This window comes from Molossus molossus, unplaced genomic scaffold, assembly GCF_014108415.1.
Source record: "Molossus molossus isolate mMolMol1 unplaced genomic scaffold, mMolMol1.p scaffold_m16_p_14, whole genome shotgun sequence".
Lineage (NCBI taxonomy): Eukaryota > Metazoa > Chordata > Mammalia > Chiroptera > Molossidae > Molossus > Molossus molossus.
In genome coordinates this window covers 67,170,200-67,187,527 of record NW_023425349.1, presented here as the reverse complement: position 1 = coordinate 67,187,527, position 17,328 = coordinate 67,170,200, and the positions used below count along the sequence as shown (strand labels likewise).

The window sequence follows — 17,328 nt, the reverse complement described above, 5'->3', positions numbered from 1 at the left end:
AGTGAGCTGGTAGATCAGTAAGTGGAACAAAGCAGCAAAAAAGAAAAATAATTTTAAAAAGTGAAGCTAGTTAAAGGGACTTATCAGACACATCAAATGGAATATGATTTGTATTACAGAATCCCCATAAAGAGAAAAGAGAAAGAGGCAGAAAACTTATTTGAAAAAATAATGACTGAAAACTTCCCTAATCTGGGAAAAGAAGCAGACCTCCAGATCCAGGTAGACCAGAAAATTCCAAACAAGATAAAAGCAAGGATATCCACTATAAGTAAAATGTCTAAAGTTAAAGATGAAGAAAAATCTTACAAACAGCCATGGCCGGTTTGGCTCAGCGGTTAGAGCGTCGGCCTGCGGTCCTGAGAGACCCGGGTTCGGTTCCCGCTAAGGGCACGTACCTCGGTTGCAGTTTGTCCCCGGCCTTGGTCGGTCGTGCGGGTGGCAGTCACTCGATGTGCTCACATCGATGTTTCTCTCTCTCTCTGTTCCTCTCTCTCCCTCCCACTCTACCTGAACAAAAAAAAAAAAATGGAAGAATGTCCTCGGGTGAGGATAAAAAAATTTTAAAAAATCTTACAAACAGCAAGAGAAAAACAACTTATTACTTACAAGAACCCCCATAAGACCGTGAGCAAATTTCTCAGCAGAAACTTCACAGGACAGAGGGAGTGGTATAATATATTCAAAGTGCTTAAAGGAAAAAAATCTTTCAATCAAGAATACTCTAGCCAGCAAGGTTATCATTCAGAATCTAAGGAGAGATAAAGGGTTTCTCAGACAAACAAAAGCTAAAGGAGTTCATCATCATTAAATTGGCCTTATAAGAAATTTTAAAGCAGCGGTTCTCAACCTGGGGGTTGCAACCCCTTTGGGGTCAAACAACCTTTTCACAGGGGTCACCTAAGGCCATCGGCAAACACATATTTCCGATGGCGATTCATAACAGTAGCAAAATAACAGTTATGAAGTAGCAACGAAAATAATTTGATGGTTGGAGGTCACCACAACATGAGGAACTGTATTAAAATGAAAAGATAAGGCAGTAACTAGTAACAAGAAATTACATGGAAGTTAAAAACCTCACTTGTAAAAGTAAATATATAGTAAAAAAAAAACAAAACTGGATTGCTTTATATATTTAGGTGCTTCTATGTTGGGTACATATTATTTACAAATGTTATATCTTCTTATTGGAATGACCCATTTATCATTATGTTATGTCCTTCTTTGTCTTTTATTACAGTCCTTGTTCTAAAGTCTATTTTGCCTGATACAGATACTCCAGCTTTCTTTTGGTTTCCATTTGCATGAAACATCTTTTTCCATCCCTTCCCTTTCAGTCTAGATTTGTCCTTACCTTCCGTTTGTTTATCCTCACCCAAGGATATTTTTCCATTGATCTCAGAGAGAGGATGGAAGGGAAGGAAGGAGGGAGGGAGGGAGAGAGATTTAATTGGTTGCCTCCTGCATGACCCTAACCAGGGCTGGGGATTGAACCTGCAACCCAGGTACATGCTCTTGACTGGAATCAAACCTTTGACCCTTTGGTCTGAGGGCCAACATTCTAACTACTGAGCCAAACCATGGGGGGCATGTATCCTTACATTTGAGGTGAGTCTCTTGTAGGCAACATATATACGGGTCTTGGTTTTTATCCATTCAGCCACTCTGTGTCCTTTTATTGGATAATTTAGTTCATTTACTTTTAAAGTAATTATTGATAGGTATGTATTTATTGCCAGATGGCTTCACTGGTTAATTCTACTAAATATTCAAAGATGTAATACCTATCCTGCTCAAACTTTTCTAAAAAACTGAAGAGGAGAAAACACTCCCAAACCCATTTTATGAGACCATCATTATCCTGATACTAAAACCAAAGACATCACAAAAACTAAAATTATAAGCCAATAATTAGTGATAAATATAAATTTTTAAATGCTCAATAAAATATAATCAAACTAAATTTAACAATACATTAAATAGATAATACAGAATGATCAAGTAGGATTTGTTCTAGGGATACATAGATGACTCAACATTTGTAAATTGATCAACACGACATTAACAAAATGAGGGATAACAATCCTATAATCATTTCATTAGATGCAGAAAAAGCAATGGACACAAATCAACATTCATTTATGACAATAAAAAAAAAAAAAAACTCTCAACAAAGTGGGTATAGTAGAACATCATCAACATCATAAAGGCCATACATGACAAGCCCATATTCAACATCATATTCAATGGCAAAAAGTTGAAAGCTTTTCCCTTAGATCAGGAACAAAGCAAGACACCCATTCTCACCACTTTTATTCAACATAATATTAGAAGTCCTGGCCAGAGCAATTAGGCAGAAATTCAAAATAAAGTGCATCCAAATTGGAAAGGAAAAAGTAAATCTGTCGCTATTTGTAGATTACATGATTTTATATATAGAAAACCCTAAAGACGCCATCAAAAAGGTTAAAATTAATAAACAAATTTAGTAAAGTTGCAGGGTACAAAATCAATATACAAATACAAAAATATTTTGTTTTTGTTTTTATACATTAACAAACTATCAGAAAGAGAAATTTAAAAAACAGTTCTATTTACAACTGCATAAAAAAATACCTAGGAATACATTTAATCAAGGAAGTGAAAGAATTGTACAATGAAAACTATAAGAAAATAAAGGAAATTGAAGATGACGCAAATAAATAAAAAGATATTCCATGCTCACGTTTGAGAAAATTAATATTGCAAAAATTCCCATTTTCCTCAAAGTAATCTATAGATTCAATGCAATGCCTATCAAACTTCCAAAGGCATTTTTCACAGAAAAAGAACAAACAATCCTAAAAGTCATATGGAACCACAAAAGATCTCAAATAGCCAAAGCAAACTTGAGAAAGAAGAACAAATCTGGAGGTATCACTCTTCCTAATTTCAAACTATATTATGCACCCATTTGTTCACTGCAGCACTGCTTTAAAGAGTCAAGATATGAAAACAACATAAGTGTTCATCAGTGGATGAACAGATAAAACCGATGTGGTATATGTATACAATGAACTACTACTCAGCCATAAAAATGAATGAAATCTTACCTATGCAACAACATGGATAGACCTTGAGGGTATTATGCTAGGTGAAATAAGTCAGGGAAAGACAAATATGATTTCACTTATATGTGGAATATTTATATAAATAAACAAACAAACAAGCAAGACAAAATAGATACAATACAATACAGAGAACAGATTGGTGGTTGCCAGAGGGGATGAGTATTGGAGGGGGAATAAATGAGTGAAGGCGATCAAGAGGTACAAATTTCCAGATATAAAATAAGTAAGTCATGGGAATGTAATATACAGCATGGTAATTATATTCAATAATAATAGATTGTCAACTTGAAAGTTGCTAAGACAGTACATCTTAAAAGTTCTCATCTCTTTTTCTAACTTTGTATGGTGACAGATAGTGGCTGGACTTCTTGTAGTGACCACTTTATACTGTATACAAATGTCAAATCTTATGTTGTATGCCTGAAACTAGTCTAATGTTGCTTTTCAATTATACTTCAATGGGGGAAAAAAAGTTTATGCATAAAGTAAAGCAAAAATATTTGTTGAAAAACACACAAACAAGTTTTAGTTTTAGGCTTTCAAGCAGACATGAAGCAAGTAAAAATGATTTTAATAAGTACAGCATGACATTGTTCATTCTTTTACTTTTCTGTCCTTGAGTACATGGTTAAATGACTACTTCTTTTTTTTTCCAAGCAAGAATAAGTTTTATTTATTTATTTTTTTCGATTAAAACAAGTTTACTTTTGTTTTCAAATATTTTTAAAGTAATTATTCTACTTTTTGTTTTTTGTTTTTTTTGTGTGTTTTTTTAAGTCCTCATCAGAGGATATTTTTTATTTTATTTTTGTTACAGATGTTTCTCCTTTTTTACCCCCTTGACACCCTCCCCCCATCCCCCCCGCCCCATCCCCGTCTTTGATGTCCATGTCCACTGGTTATGTGTACATGCATATAAGTTCTGTGGTTTATCTCTTCCCACCCCCCAACACCCCCTTTTCTGAGGGTTGTCAGTCTGTACCCTGCTTCCACATCTCTGGGTCTACCCTATTCCTCAGACTGTTATGTTCATTATATTCCACAAATAACTGAGATCATGTGGTATTTGTCTTTCTCTGCTTGGCTTGTTTCACTTAGAATAATACTTTCCAGGTCCCTCCATGTCGTCTCAAAGTATAAGAGATCTTTCTTTCTTACAGCTGCATAGTACTCCATTGTGTATATATACCACTGCTTTTTTATCCATTCGTCTACTGATGGACACTTGGGCTGTTTCCAGATCTTAGCTATTATAAATAGTGCTGCTATGAACATGGGGGTACATATATTCTCTCTGATTGGTGTTTCAGGCTTCTTAGGGTATATTCCTAGAAGTGGGATCACTGGGTCAAATGAAAGTTCAATTTTTAATTTTTTGAGGTGGCACCATATTGTTATCCATAGTGGCTGCACCAGTCTGCATTCCCACCAGCAGTGCACTAGAGTCCCCTTTTCTCCACACCCTTGCCAACACTTGTTGTTTGATGATTTGTTGATGGTGGCCATTCTGACAGGTGTGAGGTGATACCACATTGTTGTTTTAATTTGCATCTTCCTGATGATTAGTGATGTTGAGCTTTTCTTCATATGTAAATGACTACTTCTATAACAGATGACTGTTCCTGGGTGTCTTCTTGATATAACAGGGACTTTCAAATCTTTTAACACCAGAATTCTTTTATTAATTAAAATCTTATTCAAAAATTTAATTTTTAAATGAGACAAAAGTATTGACCCTGCTTGGAGTAGGGGCAGAGAGTAAAAAAAAACATGTTCTTTAGGCTTCCCCCGCTCCCACTGAGAGGTATTCATAGAAGACAGGGACAAATAAGGCAATGACATTTACTAAACAGCTGTTTCTAATAAACAATAAACCCTCTATATTTTCTTGCTTGCTTAGTATTGAAACAATAACCAATTTAAACTCTTTTAAATATTGCTAAAAAGCAATACTACACACCTGATGCCTTTTGTTATCCATGCCATTAAAGAAGGAACAATGTGGTTATAAAAGCTGAATTATTTTAATAACCATACTTAAAATTTCTTGTGTTTTTACCTGCTTTAGGAAAAACACTAAGCATATTTTAAAGAATTAGAGGAATTCATATTCAAATAAATATGGATTAGGAAATATAAGTACATGAAACAAAGATTACTCCATACACAAAACAGTAATACCCCAAAATAATACCTATATCTATATAAGATAAGATACAGCATATCTATATAGATATACATATATATCTACCTTCAAAACTCATTCCTAAACCTTTTCTTTTCTCTAAAAACGTTATGTTATCAAGAAAAGGAAAAATCAGTTAGGGTATACATAATTATAACCATAAGAATCTATAATGTACAGTATGTTATTTAATTTTTAAATTTTTAATTAAGTCATAAACCACCAGAAAGGATTAAGAAAATGATGTATCAAAACAATCACTCTATCATGATAAAATCAGGTATCATCTACATGGCACATTTTTTCAACCAAATGCATACTTTCAGTCAGAAGTCATCAGAAATAAGATGGAGGAGACTAGAAACATAAAGCTGTAACCTTAGTTGACCCCTTACATTCTGGAAGGGTGTCTTTCCCCTTGGTGTCGGGAAACATTGAGAACAAAAGGATATCCAAAAGAATAAGCTGAATTCAAATGCTATCAAAGTATGCCCTAAGCCAAAGTTCTGGGAAACGAAGACAGCTATTTCTCCCCCAATTCTAAGCTAACATAGAATCTTAAGAACAGATGCAGTATGTCCAAACTTCAAACCAGTATAACATGGAAGGATGTACACTTTCAATTCTCTGTGCATAAAGCAACTTCAAAGGGAAAAAGGAAGGTCCTTTTGTTCTAGGTAAAAGGCCTTAACCATAGACATAGTGCATTTGTCAGTCTTCACACACAGCCATTTTTATTAAAAGAAAAAAAAAAAAAAACGCCTTTTTTTTTTTTTGCACAGAAAACTATAAAACTTTTATTCAAGTTTAAATGTTCTTGTCTCTTAACAGCCTAAAGGCAAGTCAACATAAATTTCATCATTCTTAATGTTTCCCTACTCTTTCATAACCTGGAATCCATTTTCCAAGAAAAGTATCTATTTCCATCTTTGGTTTAGAGCATGGGCTTTGGACACACGGACAAGGGTTCCAATCTAGTTCCCAAATAGCATGATCTTGGGCAATTGACTTATTCTCTCTGGGACCGAGCTGCCTCATCTGCAATACAGGGAAATAGTATATCTCTCATAAGACTGATATGTAGATTAAATGAAATAATAGGTGGAATAAATATAGATGCAATGTGTCTCTACAGTCTCTGGCAATTAAATGTTCCTGATATTATTTAGATTCCAGGATTACTAATTTAAACTGTGCTGAATCAGTTGCCCAGCTTTCTCTTCAATACACACATCCTATGTCATCAACATGACTATTCATACATCCATTCCTCATAATTAATTACCTACGAATTAACTCTTAATTCAACTTGAACAAAAGTTTCCTTGTCCACGCATGGTTTGGAATGAGTCAGTTAACTGTTCAATGAGTCTGACCAGTAGAAAATGATGTGCCCTGACCACCCACTTTGTGGGATTTAATGTCTTGGGTGTGGGAGATTTTATTTTAAAGAAATTATTTACTTCTCTCTTGGGTATTCGGTTTGGCATAAATCATGTATTTTCAAGCAAAAGTTTCTTCCAAAATTATTATGAGAATTATATGACTCCTTATGTTTATTGTTCAGCTGCCCACATTATTCTTTTGGTATTGCTTTCTATTTAATATCCACTTTTTAAAATATTGACAAATAAAAAACCATTTACGGCATATAAGAGGAGTTTTAGACATCTAAGATACAATAGAACTGAAACCACTTTAAATATGTAATTATAATATTTAAGATATCAGTGACAATTGTATCAAAAATTCCAGAGTATTGAAACCATGTAATTATTAAGACCTTTACTTCCCCTGCAGGTATAAATACATGAGTCTAATAAACTTTCTCACTATGAAAAAACACATTTATATTATATTAAAATGTTTCAAACTATTTAATGAGGTTCATTTCCTTCCAAAAGTAAACTGAGGTTTGTCTGAACCAGCTTGAGGCAAGGGAAGTTTCAAACATAATGTTTTTAAAACTAGCCATTATTTCCCATGTTGAAAAAAAATTGCAATTTTATTTCCTAACAGCAAATGAAACTGTCAGGAAAATTTAGGTGTAATAAAATTGGGTGGTTAAACCAACATGCTAGACTTGAAATAAAACTGAATTAAAGGAATTAAAATTAATTCTTATGTCAGTCAACTCTTTAAAAATACTATTCAAAACTGACTGTTTTTATAAACAGAACTTCCTTGTTCTTGATAAAGTGCAAAGTTAACTATCTCTTTAATGGTCACTAATGCTGCTGTAGTTGAATTGTGCATCGAACAACATTTTGCATAAAAATGTGTTGCTTCTGGCAAATTTTCTGCCTACATAAAAAGTTGTCAAGCTGGGTGACTTGAGCGGTACAGAATTTTAAAATGGTGGACTCAGTCCAAGGTTAGCTAATAACGGCTGACATGCCCTGGAATCTTGAGGCCTAAATCAACATTGTTTTCACAGCTGTAATTAAGCCACCTAATCAGAAGCACATTTTGACGGGACAGTTTCTGGAAGCCAGACATTACAATTTCTTATGCCTGGAGCGCAGTGGCTCATGAGAGGTCCTCGTTTAATTTCAGGTTAAAAAGAGGGGGGTGGGCAGTAAAATAAAAAGACTCCTTTTTTTCAAGCAACATACAACTGTTGAAATGAAGCAGGCCTATGTGTTCCCGCCTTGTCCAGCCTTCCATCCCACCCTCCTCTGGCTCTCTGCTGAGTCCCCCAACTCTCCAGTGGCAGCTGCACACAGCGAGATGAAGGGTCTCTGCCAAGATCAACAGATGAGCTGGTCTAAGCTGGCTCTCTGTGTGTTCTGATTGTAAATTGTGCTGGTGATGATTAGAGAACTCTAACACAGGATGTCGACTCTTAAAACTGTCCAGAGAAAATAATTTTTTTTAAGTTCAGGAAAATTTTTTTTAACTTTTTTTGTGGCTTGGTGCATAGTGTTGTGTCTATAACTTTCATATGATTCAAATGAATTCACCCAAATTAAGCAACTCTGTTATTAAAAAAGAAAAAAAGAAGGCCATGGCTTGGCTCAGAGCAGGGACCTCCATCTCTGGTTGTTTATACAACACTGCTGGAGAGTGTGGTTCTCCACCAGCCCACCAGCCATGGGCTTCAACCACCTGCCAACAGGAGATATTCCTAAAATGATGAAAATCTAGGCTGTGATAGTCACATTTTATCAAGTGACTGTGTTGATGTCTTCAAAACAGCTAAATTGCCAGGTGAAGTTGTTTTCTGCAGTGTTGTTGCTTTCTGTAACACTTAAACTTTCAACCCCAGAGGCCATTGTAAAACTATCAATATGAAGGCACTAGTCACTGGAGTCTGATTACATTTAGTTCTGCATTTTAATTACATATGGATTCTATTAACTAAACCTTTTGCCTTATAGGCAGCATTTTAATCAAATTACTATAATTTTCAAATATGTTACAATAGTTTGACGAGTTAAAAGTTCACATTCCTAACATATTAAATATCAAAAAAAACTTTGCATAAAAAGGGAAATACTCCTTACAAATACGCTAATACATTTTCAGATTACTTTGGGGACTTTTGACTGACTAGTTACAAGTTATTGTGAAATTTATTTAACTTCTATACATTTGTAAATGGATTATTGGTGTCGAATATCACCAAATTCAAAATATAATTATGTTATTATAAACTTAGAAACACATACTCATTTTGTTGTTGAAAAGTGAAACAAGAACAAAACACAGCATGGTTAGAAATTAAGTATTCAAAATCAGCATTTGTAAGTTCAATCAAAGAATTTCAGAGCTGAGAGGAAATTTAGATTTCATCTAATTTAAACTCTTCATTTTACAGCCAGGAAAAACCAAGTCCAAGCAGACTGTGTGATTTATTTCTTAAAGTTTGTGGTGAGTTGATAGCAAAGGTTGTTCTAGAATCCAAGTTTTCTGATTCTCTGTCATGCCACTTTCCAACACACCCTATTGCCATTCTGTATAAGCAACGGTATAGCTACCGATTCCCTACCACCCAAGGACTAAAACAAATATTTTTTAATGTGGTAAATAACATACAACATAAAATTTACCATTTTAACAACTTTAAAGTATACAATTCAATGGCATCAGCTACATTCAGAATGTTTTGCAACCATCCCCCCAAAAGGAAATCCCATACCCATTAAGCAATCATTCTCCAGTCCCTCCTCCCCACCCCCATCGACCACTACTCTGCTTTCTGACTCTACAAAGACAGACTATGCCTATTCTGCATATTTCACATAAATGGAATCATACAAATGTGGTCTCTTGAGTCTGGTTTCTTTCATTTAGCATAATGTTTTCAAAGAACATCCATGATGCAACATACATCAGCACTTCGCTCCTTTTGTAGCTGAGTAATATTGCATTGTCTGGATATACCACATTCGTTTGTCCATCAATAGATGGACATTTGGGTTGTTTTGATCTTTTGGCTATTGTGAATAGTGCTGCTATAAACATTTGCTATTTTTTTCTTTTTTTTCAATGGCATTCCTAGTAGGTGAGAAATGTATCTTATTGTGGTTTGACTTGCATTCCCATTCTGACTAACAATGTTGAGTATCTTTGCATGTGTTTGTAGGTCATTTGTATATCCTATTTTGAGAAGTATCTATTCAAGTTCTTTGCCCATTTTAAAAATCAGGTTGTCTTTTTGTTGTTGAGATGTAAGTGTTCTTTACATATTAGACCCTAATCAGATATAAGATTATAAATATTTCCTCTCATTTTCTGTAGAGTGTTTTTAATGCAAAAAAGTTTTTATTTTTGATAAAATCCAATTTATCTTTTTTTCTTTTGTCACTCATGCTTTTGGTGTCATCTCCAAGAATCCACTGTGCCAAAGCCAAGCTCATGAAAATTTATTTCTAAGTTTTTTATTAAGAATTTTAAGTCAGTTGATGAGTGGATAAAATGCTATGGTACATTTACACCATGAAATACTATGCAGCTGTAAAAAAAAGGATCTCTTATCCTTTGAGACAGCATGGAGGGACCTGGAGAGTATTATGCTAAATGAAATAAGGCAGTCAGAGAAGGACAAGTATCACATGATCTCACTTATATGTGGAATCTAATATACAACATAAACTGATGAACAAAATAGATCCAGAGACATGGGAGCATGGAACAGACTGACGAATCTCAGAAGGAATTGCAAGGGAGCAAGGGGAGGGTAAGGGAAGAGATTAACCAAAGAACTTATATGCATATATGCATAACCCATGGACACAGACAAAAGTTTGATGAAGGCCTGAGGGGGGGGGGGTGTCAATGGGGAAAAAAACGGGATATCTGTAATACTTTCAACAATAAAAATAAATTTAAAAAAATAATTTTAGATCTTAGAGCCAGGTCTTTGATTCATTTTGAGTTAATTTTTTTATATAGTGTAAGGTTAGGGTTCAAGGAAATAAATTTTTGAAAATAATCTTTCTACTGATTTATGCAAATTAGACTTCTATTTCTACAATAACCTCACATACTCTTACTTTTTGCAAGGCCTGGGCATAGCTCATTTTAATTTGGTATATATCATTGTTATCAACAAACATTTACTGAGTGCCCATGTACGTGAAAGTTATCACACTGGTCATTTGTCTATGTGAGTAAACATAGAGAGGCAGGCGTCCCCAGAATCTGACAAAGTTTAAAATTATTGAGTGGTATGCTGAAAAGAATATTCTTCTTGACAAATAATTTTTGGTTTTGGGGTTTTGGGTTTTTTGTTTTGTTTTTTAGGGAAGAATAGTGAAGAGGAGAAAATATCTAATTTACATTATTTTAAAGTTTTACTTAAAATTTTATATTGGAATAATAGTATATAAATTATTATATTCATTCTCATTAAGTGTTTGCTAGAGAAATAGATGAAATATCATTTAATGGGAATCAATTTAAGAAAATTTTGTGTGGGAGAAACTTGGAAGGAACTATGATTTGTGCAACATATATGTTCCATAACAACTATGTTTAAAAAAATATTTTAAAGGAATGTTCTTCCAATTAATTTCAATTCAAATCAACCAGCATTTACTGAAGTCAGATTATTACAACGGATCTTCATCCTCTTAAACTGCATCACATAAAAACTAAAAGTCTGAAAGAGAGGCCAATGGAATATACATTATTACCTCCAGGCCTCTGTTTATTATGCAAAAAACAAACAAACAAAACTTGAGTTTCTGGACTATGAGAAACTTTTAACAGTTTGGATATGTATGTCAAGGATCAAGGAACATTTTGCATGTTGACTGGACTGTCCCACCTTTTGATGTTTTACGTTTCCCTTATTTAACTCCAAAGGCCAGAGCTGGAGGTCATGATACAAACAGGGCAAATTTAATGGGCATCTAAGTAAGTAGTGTTTAGGGAAAGGGTAAAACAGATGTTATTATGGCAGCAAATGACAGTGGATTTTGAGAATAAATAGAAAAAAGTAAAATTTGCATTTGGGAATAGTAAATACCTAAAGCAAAGGGAGCACACGTTTGCAAGGCACATGCCAGAGACATCTCACTTAGTTTCTCACAAAGCTGAGAACCTCGTGTGTAAGGCACACTGATCTAGCCCCTCCCTCCTCCAGTCTCCTCTCCAGCACTTCTCCACCTAATTCACTCTGCTCCACTCAGACAGACATATTCCATTCTTTGAGCATTCCATGCTTTCTCTTGTTAGCTCCTACTTAATGTTCATTTTCTCAACTAAGATTTCAATTTCTCAGGTAGATGACCACTCCAGCCTATGTTAGGTCCCCCCGCTGGATGCTCTCACAGCGCTCTATGATTCCACTTGAGTACATTCTCACTATACTCACTATACTCGAAGTGCCACGATGGTAGAGATTTGTCTTAACCCACACTGCAGTCTTGTGGGAAAGTCTCAGAGACAACAAAAAAACAGAGGCCTTGGGTCCTAACCTAACTGGGTTCTAGTTGGAAGCCTGGGGGTGAGACTTGATCATCTGTACTGGATACCATTGAACTACAGTCTCACTTGGCAAATGAGATAATAGCTATGGCTCATTTTAAAAAGTTATTTTTCTTGGAGGACTAAAAACCTCAATAATAGACATCAGTAATCAACTGAGATAAAGCATTTGAAAGTTTATGAAAGTGACTAATCTTAAATTTTATCAGTTTCTTTATCCACACAGTACTAATACTAGCAAACAATCCTTCCTCTCTGAAAAAAATGTAATAAAAATAAATGTGACAAAATATTATTTGAGAACTTAAGAAAAAGGAGAATCTTACTTTTCTTTATTTTTTATTTATTGATTTTTTTTTTTTTAATATAGAAACATCAATTTGTTGTACTGCTAATTTATGCATTCATTAGCTGATTCTTGTATGTGTTCTGACAGGGGATAGTACCAAACCCACAACCTTGGCATATCAGGACAACGCTCTGACAAACTAAGCTACCCAGCCAGGGCAAGGAATCTTACTTTTTTTGTTGTTTTTATCTAAATTGAACCAAAATATCTAACCCTTTCACTTTTACTAACAATATAATACCACTGACAAGTATCAATTCTGACATAATGATACAAAATATTTCTCTTGCAAAGATACTAACCAAAATGCTCCTCTTATCTGTAATTTATTACTTTCTCATAAATAAAGTACTATAGAATTGAAAACATACTGCTTAAACACACAGTGGTAATGAAGTAAAGCATTACTGTAGTTTGTAGCATCATAACTCACTGCAAAGTATTTGGGTTTGGCATTCTGTGTTTCACAGACTGAAATATCATATGTTTCTCCACAGCACTGGGTTTGCCAGCATCCAAACACCCACAGTAAGTGGTTCTGACTGCTGTACTGTTCTCTACTGGGCTGTATGGGACTCAAAAGCCCTTTCTGGTTACTATTACTCAAGATAAAAGCTCTAGAGCAGTTAATGGGTAAAAGGCCAACATACTGAAAATGTTAAAGTACTGGCAAGTGTACAACTGATGAGAATTGTTAGATGAACTCCAGTATTATTATTATATGTTGCTGAACAAAAAAATTAAAATGTCACCTACAGAGGGATATAGTCTGTCCTTCCTTCCTTCCTTCCTTCCTTCCTTCCTTCCTTCCTTCCTTCCTTCCTTCCTTCCTTCCTTCTCTTCTTCTTCTTCTTCTTCTTCTTCTTCTTCTTCTTCTTCTTCTTCTTCTTCTTCTTCTTCTTCTCTCTCTCTCTCTCTCTTTCTCTCCCCCCCTCTCTCTTCCCCCCTTCCTTCCTTCCTTTCTTATTTTTGTTAATCCTCATCTGAGGATACTTTTCCACTGATTTTTAAAAAGAGTGGAAGGGAGGGGGGTGGGGAGAGAGAGAAACATTATAAGAGAGACGCACTGATTGGTTGCCTCTCACATGACCCCAACCAGGGCCAGGGATCGAACCTGCAACCCAGGTACCTGCCCTTGACAGGGAATTGAACCTGTGACCCTTTGGTCTGTGGACTGACACTCTAACCGCTGAGCCAAACCAGCCAGGGCTGGAGGGATACAATCTTTAAAGATGATTATTCATGTCTTCAATATGATCAATCTCTTACTATGCACTGCAACACCATAATATATTAAGTTTTTGACTAGCAATGAATATTTATTTTTATCCAGTGAAATGGCTGGAAAAGATAGTAATGAGCATTCACTGACTGTTCTCAGTTTGTTAAATAACTGATAAAAACAACTAATATTAATGCTAATATTTAGTATGTGCTAAAAGCACTGATTTAAGGATTGTTTTAGCTCTTTCGCCTACTCATAAAAAGATTTCCTCATAGTTACATACATGTCTTAGCTTAGCTGTAGTAGATATATGTAACTATCAGAAAAAATTTTGTGTGTAGAGAAGAGAATGAATATTTGTTGAGTTCTTACTACTATTACGGACACCGGGTCTTTGTTTAGTCCTCATAACAAACCCATAGTGTAGGAAACTTCAACTACATTTTACCAATACAGACATTGATGCTTGGAGCGTCGGACGGACGGTAAACAGCTGTGTCAGGAAGCAGCCCCAGGCCTGCCCAACTCGAGCCTTGCATGAAGGGAGGGGGCAACGAGGGGTGGGGTGAGTCCTGGGTGAAGCTAGTTCATCTGAGGATCCAATAAAAGAGTTTTGAGAATGACCAAAATAAAATACTACAGAGACCAAACAAGAACACCAACAGCAAAAAGGTCAAAGGCAAAATCATATCAGATTATAGAGCAAAAAGCAAGGACCGGATGGTACAAGAATATACTGGGGACATGCGAAGGTAAGCAGTCTTGGTCTCCAGTGGACACAGGCTTTTTCAGTAAGCTAGACATCTTTAACTGGGGGGGGGGGGGGGGGGAACTAAAGTCACAATACATTTTTCTATCACATACAACTCATTACATGATTTAATTAATTTAACATATGTACTATTCATTAGGCGTATTCCTCAAAACAAAACGTTTGAAAAATGCTGTGCATTTTTCAAAAACTCCCCCAAACATTACATATTCTCAGTATTTTTTTCTGACAGTGTTCTACACAATGAACCCCTCCCTCATCCATGCTCCCAAAGATTTTATACATGCCTGTTTATGTGACTGCTTCCCTTGTTAGAAGAGGAAGCCACAGTGGCAGAGATTGTCTTATTACCTTCAAACCCACAGAAACATAGACAAAAATTCAAAAATGTCAGTAATTATATTAAATGTAAATGGTCTAATAACTCAATTAAAGCTCTGAGAATGTCAAAGAGATACATAAGACAAAACCAAACTATATCTTTCTATAAGAGACCTATTGTAAATATGAAACATAGGTTAAAGAAAAGAATGGAAGAAGATATATTATACAAACACTAGTCAAAAGAAAGCTGCAGTGTGAAAAGACAATAACTGAAATTATTGAAATGGACAGTACAGTGATGAGGGGCAAAACCATATTTCTGGAGCCTATATTTAAGAAGATATTGAAACATGCAAAATCTCTCTCATCTTTAAACAGAGCTCCCTGAATCCTCTGAATACTCCACTTCTACATCTCACCCTCAACAGCTGAGTCCTTGAGATACTTGGTTAAATTCAATGGGGTTTTTTTTGGTCAACTTCCACTTATTTATCCACCTCTTATTGAAAGAGTCTTTGCTAGGCCTCCATGTATTAAATCTAAAAGCCATTTTCAATCCTCATTTCGTTTGATCTTCAGCAATGTATTATACTATTGACACATGACTCTTCTTAAAATACTCCAATCTCATGGCATCATACTTTCTAGGTTTTCCTCTTACATCTCTGTCTGCCCCTTCACAGCTTCCCGGCAGCAGTTCTCAAACTTCCTAATGCCGTGACCCTTTAATACAGTTCCTCATGTTGTCGTGACCCGCAGCCATAAAATTATTTTTGTTGCTACTTCATAACTGTAATTTTGCTACTGTTATGTCTTAGGTAACCCCTATGAAAGGGTCGTTCAACCCCCAAAGAGGTCGCGACCCACAGGTTGAGAACCGCTGCTTTACAGCCTTATCCACTTCCACTCAAGCATTATGTTAGAGTTTTCCAAGTTTCATTCTTAGGCCCTTTTCTCTTTTTACTTTATAAACTATCCCTAAATTGTCTCATTCTTGCTAATAGCTTCAAGTCCCATCTATATGACAATGACTTAAAATTTATATTTTAGGTGGCAACTTGCTAAAATTCCATGTCAATCTGCCTTCTTGACATCTCCAGTTTGATGTCTCAAAAGTACCTCAAACTTAACATACTCAAAACTAAAGTCACAGTATTTCCTCCTGCACCTCCTGCTGCATTGCTTCTCTCTTAGTAAATGAGATCACTGATCCATTTCCAAAAGCAAAAATCCTAAAATTGTCTGACACACACCCTGCTCTTGTTCTTCCCATCTAATTGTTTCTTCACGCCATGGCTAAAGTGATCTTTTTTTAAAAAGAAAATCTGAGCGTGTCACTCCTTATTTAAAGTTTTACAATGACTTTTCCCTTCTCTTAAAGAAAAGACAACAAATTCTGACCTTTCCCTTCTCTCTAGACCATCCTTATCTCAGATACTCTTGCCCTTGTTCTCTTTATTCCAGCCACATTGGTCTTTCTCAGTTTCTTCTTCCCATCTACGTCTTTGTAGATGTTCCCACTCCCCTCCTCCTGACCTGAAACACTCCTCTCTTCCACCCCTGGATAACTCCTAACCGTCTCCAGATATTAGCTCAAACATCACTGACCCTGAAAAGACTTTATTGATACCAACAAAGCTGACACAATCTCAACAGTATATAATATAATATTAACCAGTAGAATGGGGTCACAGAGTTAGCAGGTAAAAAAATACATGTTTCAGAGAAAGGCTAGAATATATTTCAAATATTTATTCAAAACATTTTTTTCAGTTTCCTCTTCATTTTAATTTCTCTTGGTGGACATCAAATTTACTATTGTCTCATTAAGAAATTAACAAAGTCATTTTAAAAATTGAACTCATATCTCAGGTCCCAAATAGTGGGTTTGTTTATTTAATGGATACATCACCAGTATTTTTCATTCAATAAACATTTGTTGATCACCTACTGTGGACCAGGCTGTTCTTGGCACTAGAATATACCTTTACAGCAGGAAGGAAAACCCCCAAATTGCTTATCTTTATGGAACTTATATTGTACTGAGGGTAGGGAGCAAACAAATAGTAAGCAAATGAATAAAGTATATTACATGTCAACTGATAGTGAGTGCTAGAGTAAAAAATATAAATCAAGGAAGAAGGAAGGTAGGTAGGCAAGAGTGAGATCGAGTTTGGTGGGGAGGGAGGGCTGGTGGTTGTAATGGTGGCTGCGATTATAAATAAATACCATGATCTTTAAGGCTTTATTGGGATGCTGACACTTAGGCTAAGACCCTCAAGGAGCTGAAGAACCAAAACATAGCTGAGCATCCATCTGCTTTAATGCAAACTCTTTTTCTGTTGCTATATTATTTGAAATGGGTCAACAGCTGAAGGCAGAATGATTGTTTTTTTACTTACAAGTTACCCTGATCTATTGTAA

The 17,328-nt window shown here is 35.4% G+C and overlaps 1 protein-coding gene across 9 annotated transcripts in view; it reads right to left on the bottom strand.

Annotated features, from left to right (window-relative positions):
• The window catches only part of CCDC171 (coiled-coil domain containing 171), a 340,065-nt gene that overhangs the window by 26,739 nt on the left and 295,998 nt on the right, over positions 1-17,328 (bottom strand). The gene's annotated exons all lie outside the window — the stretch shown is intronic.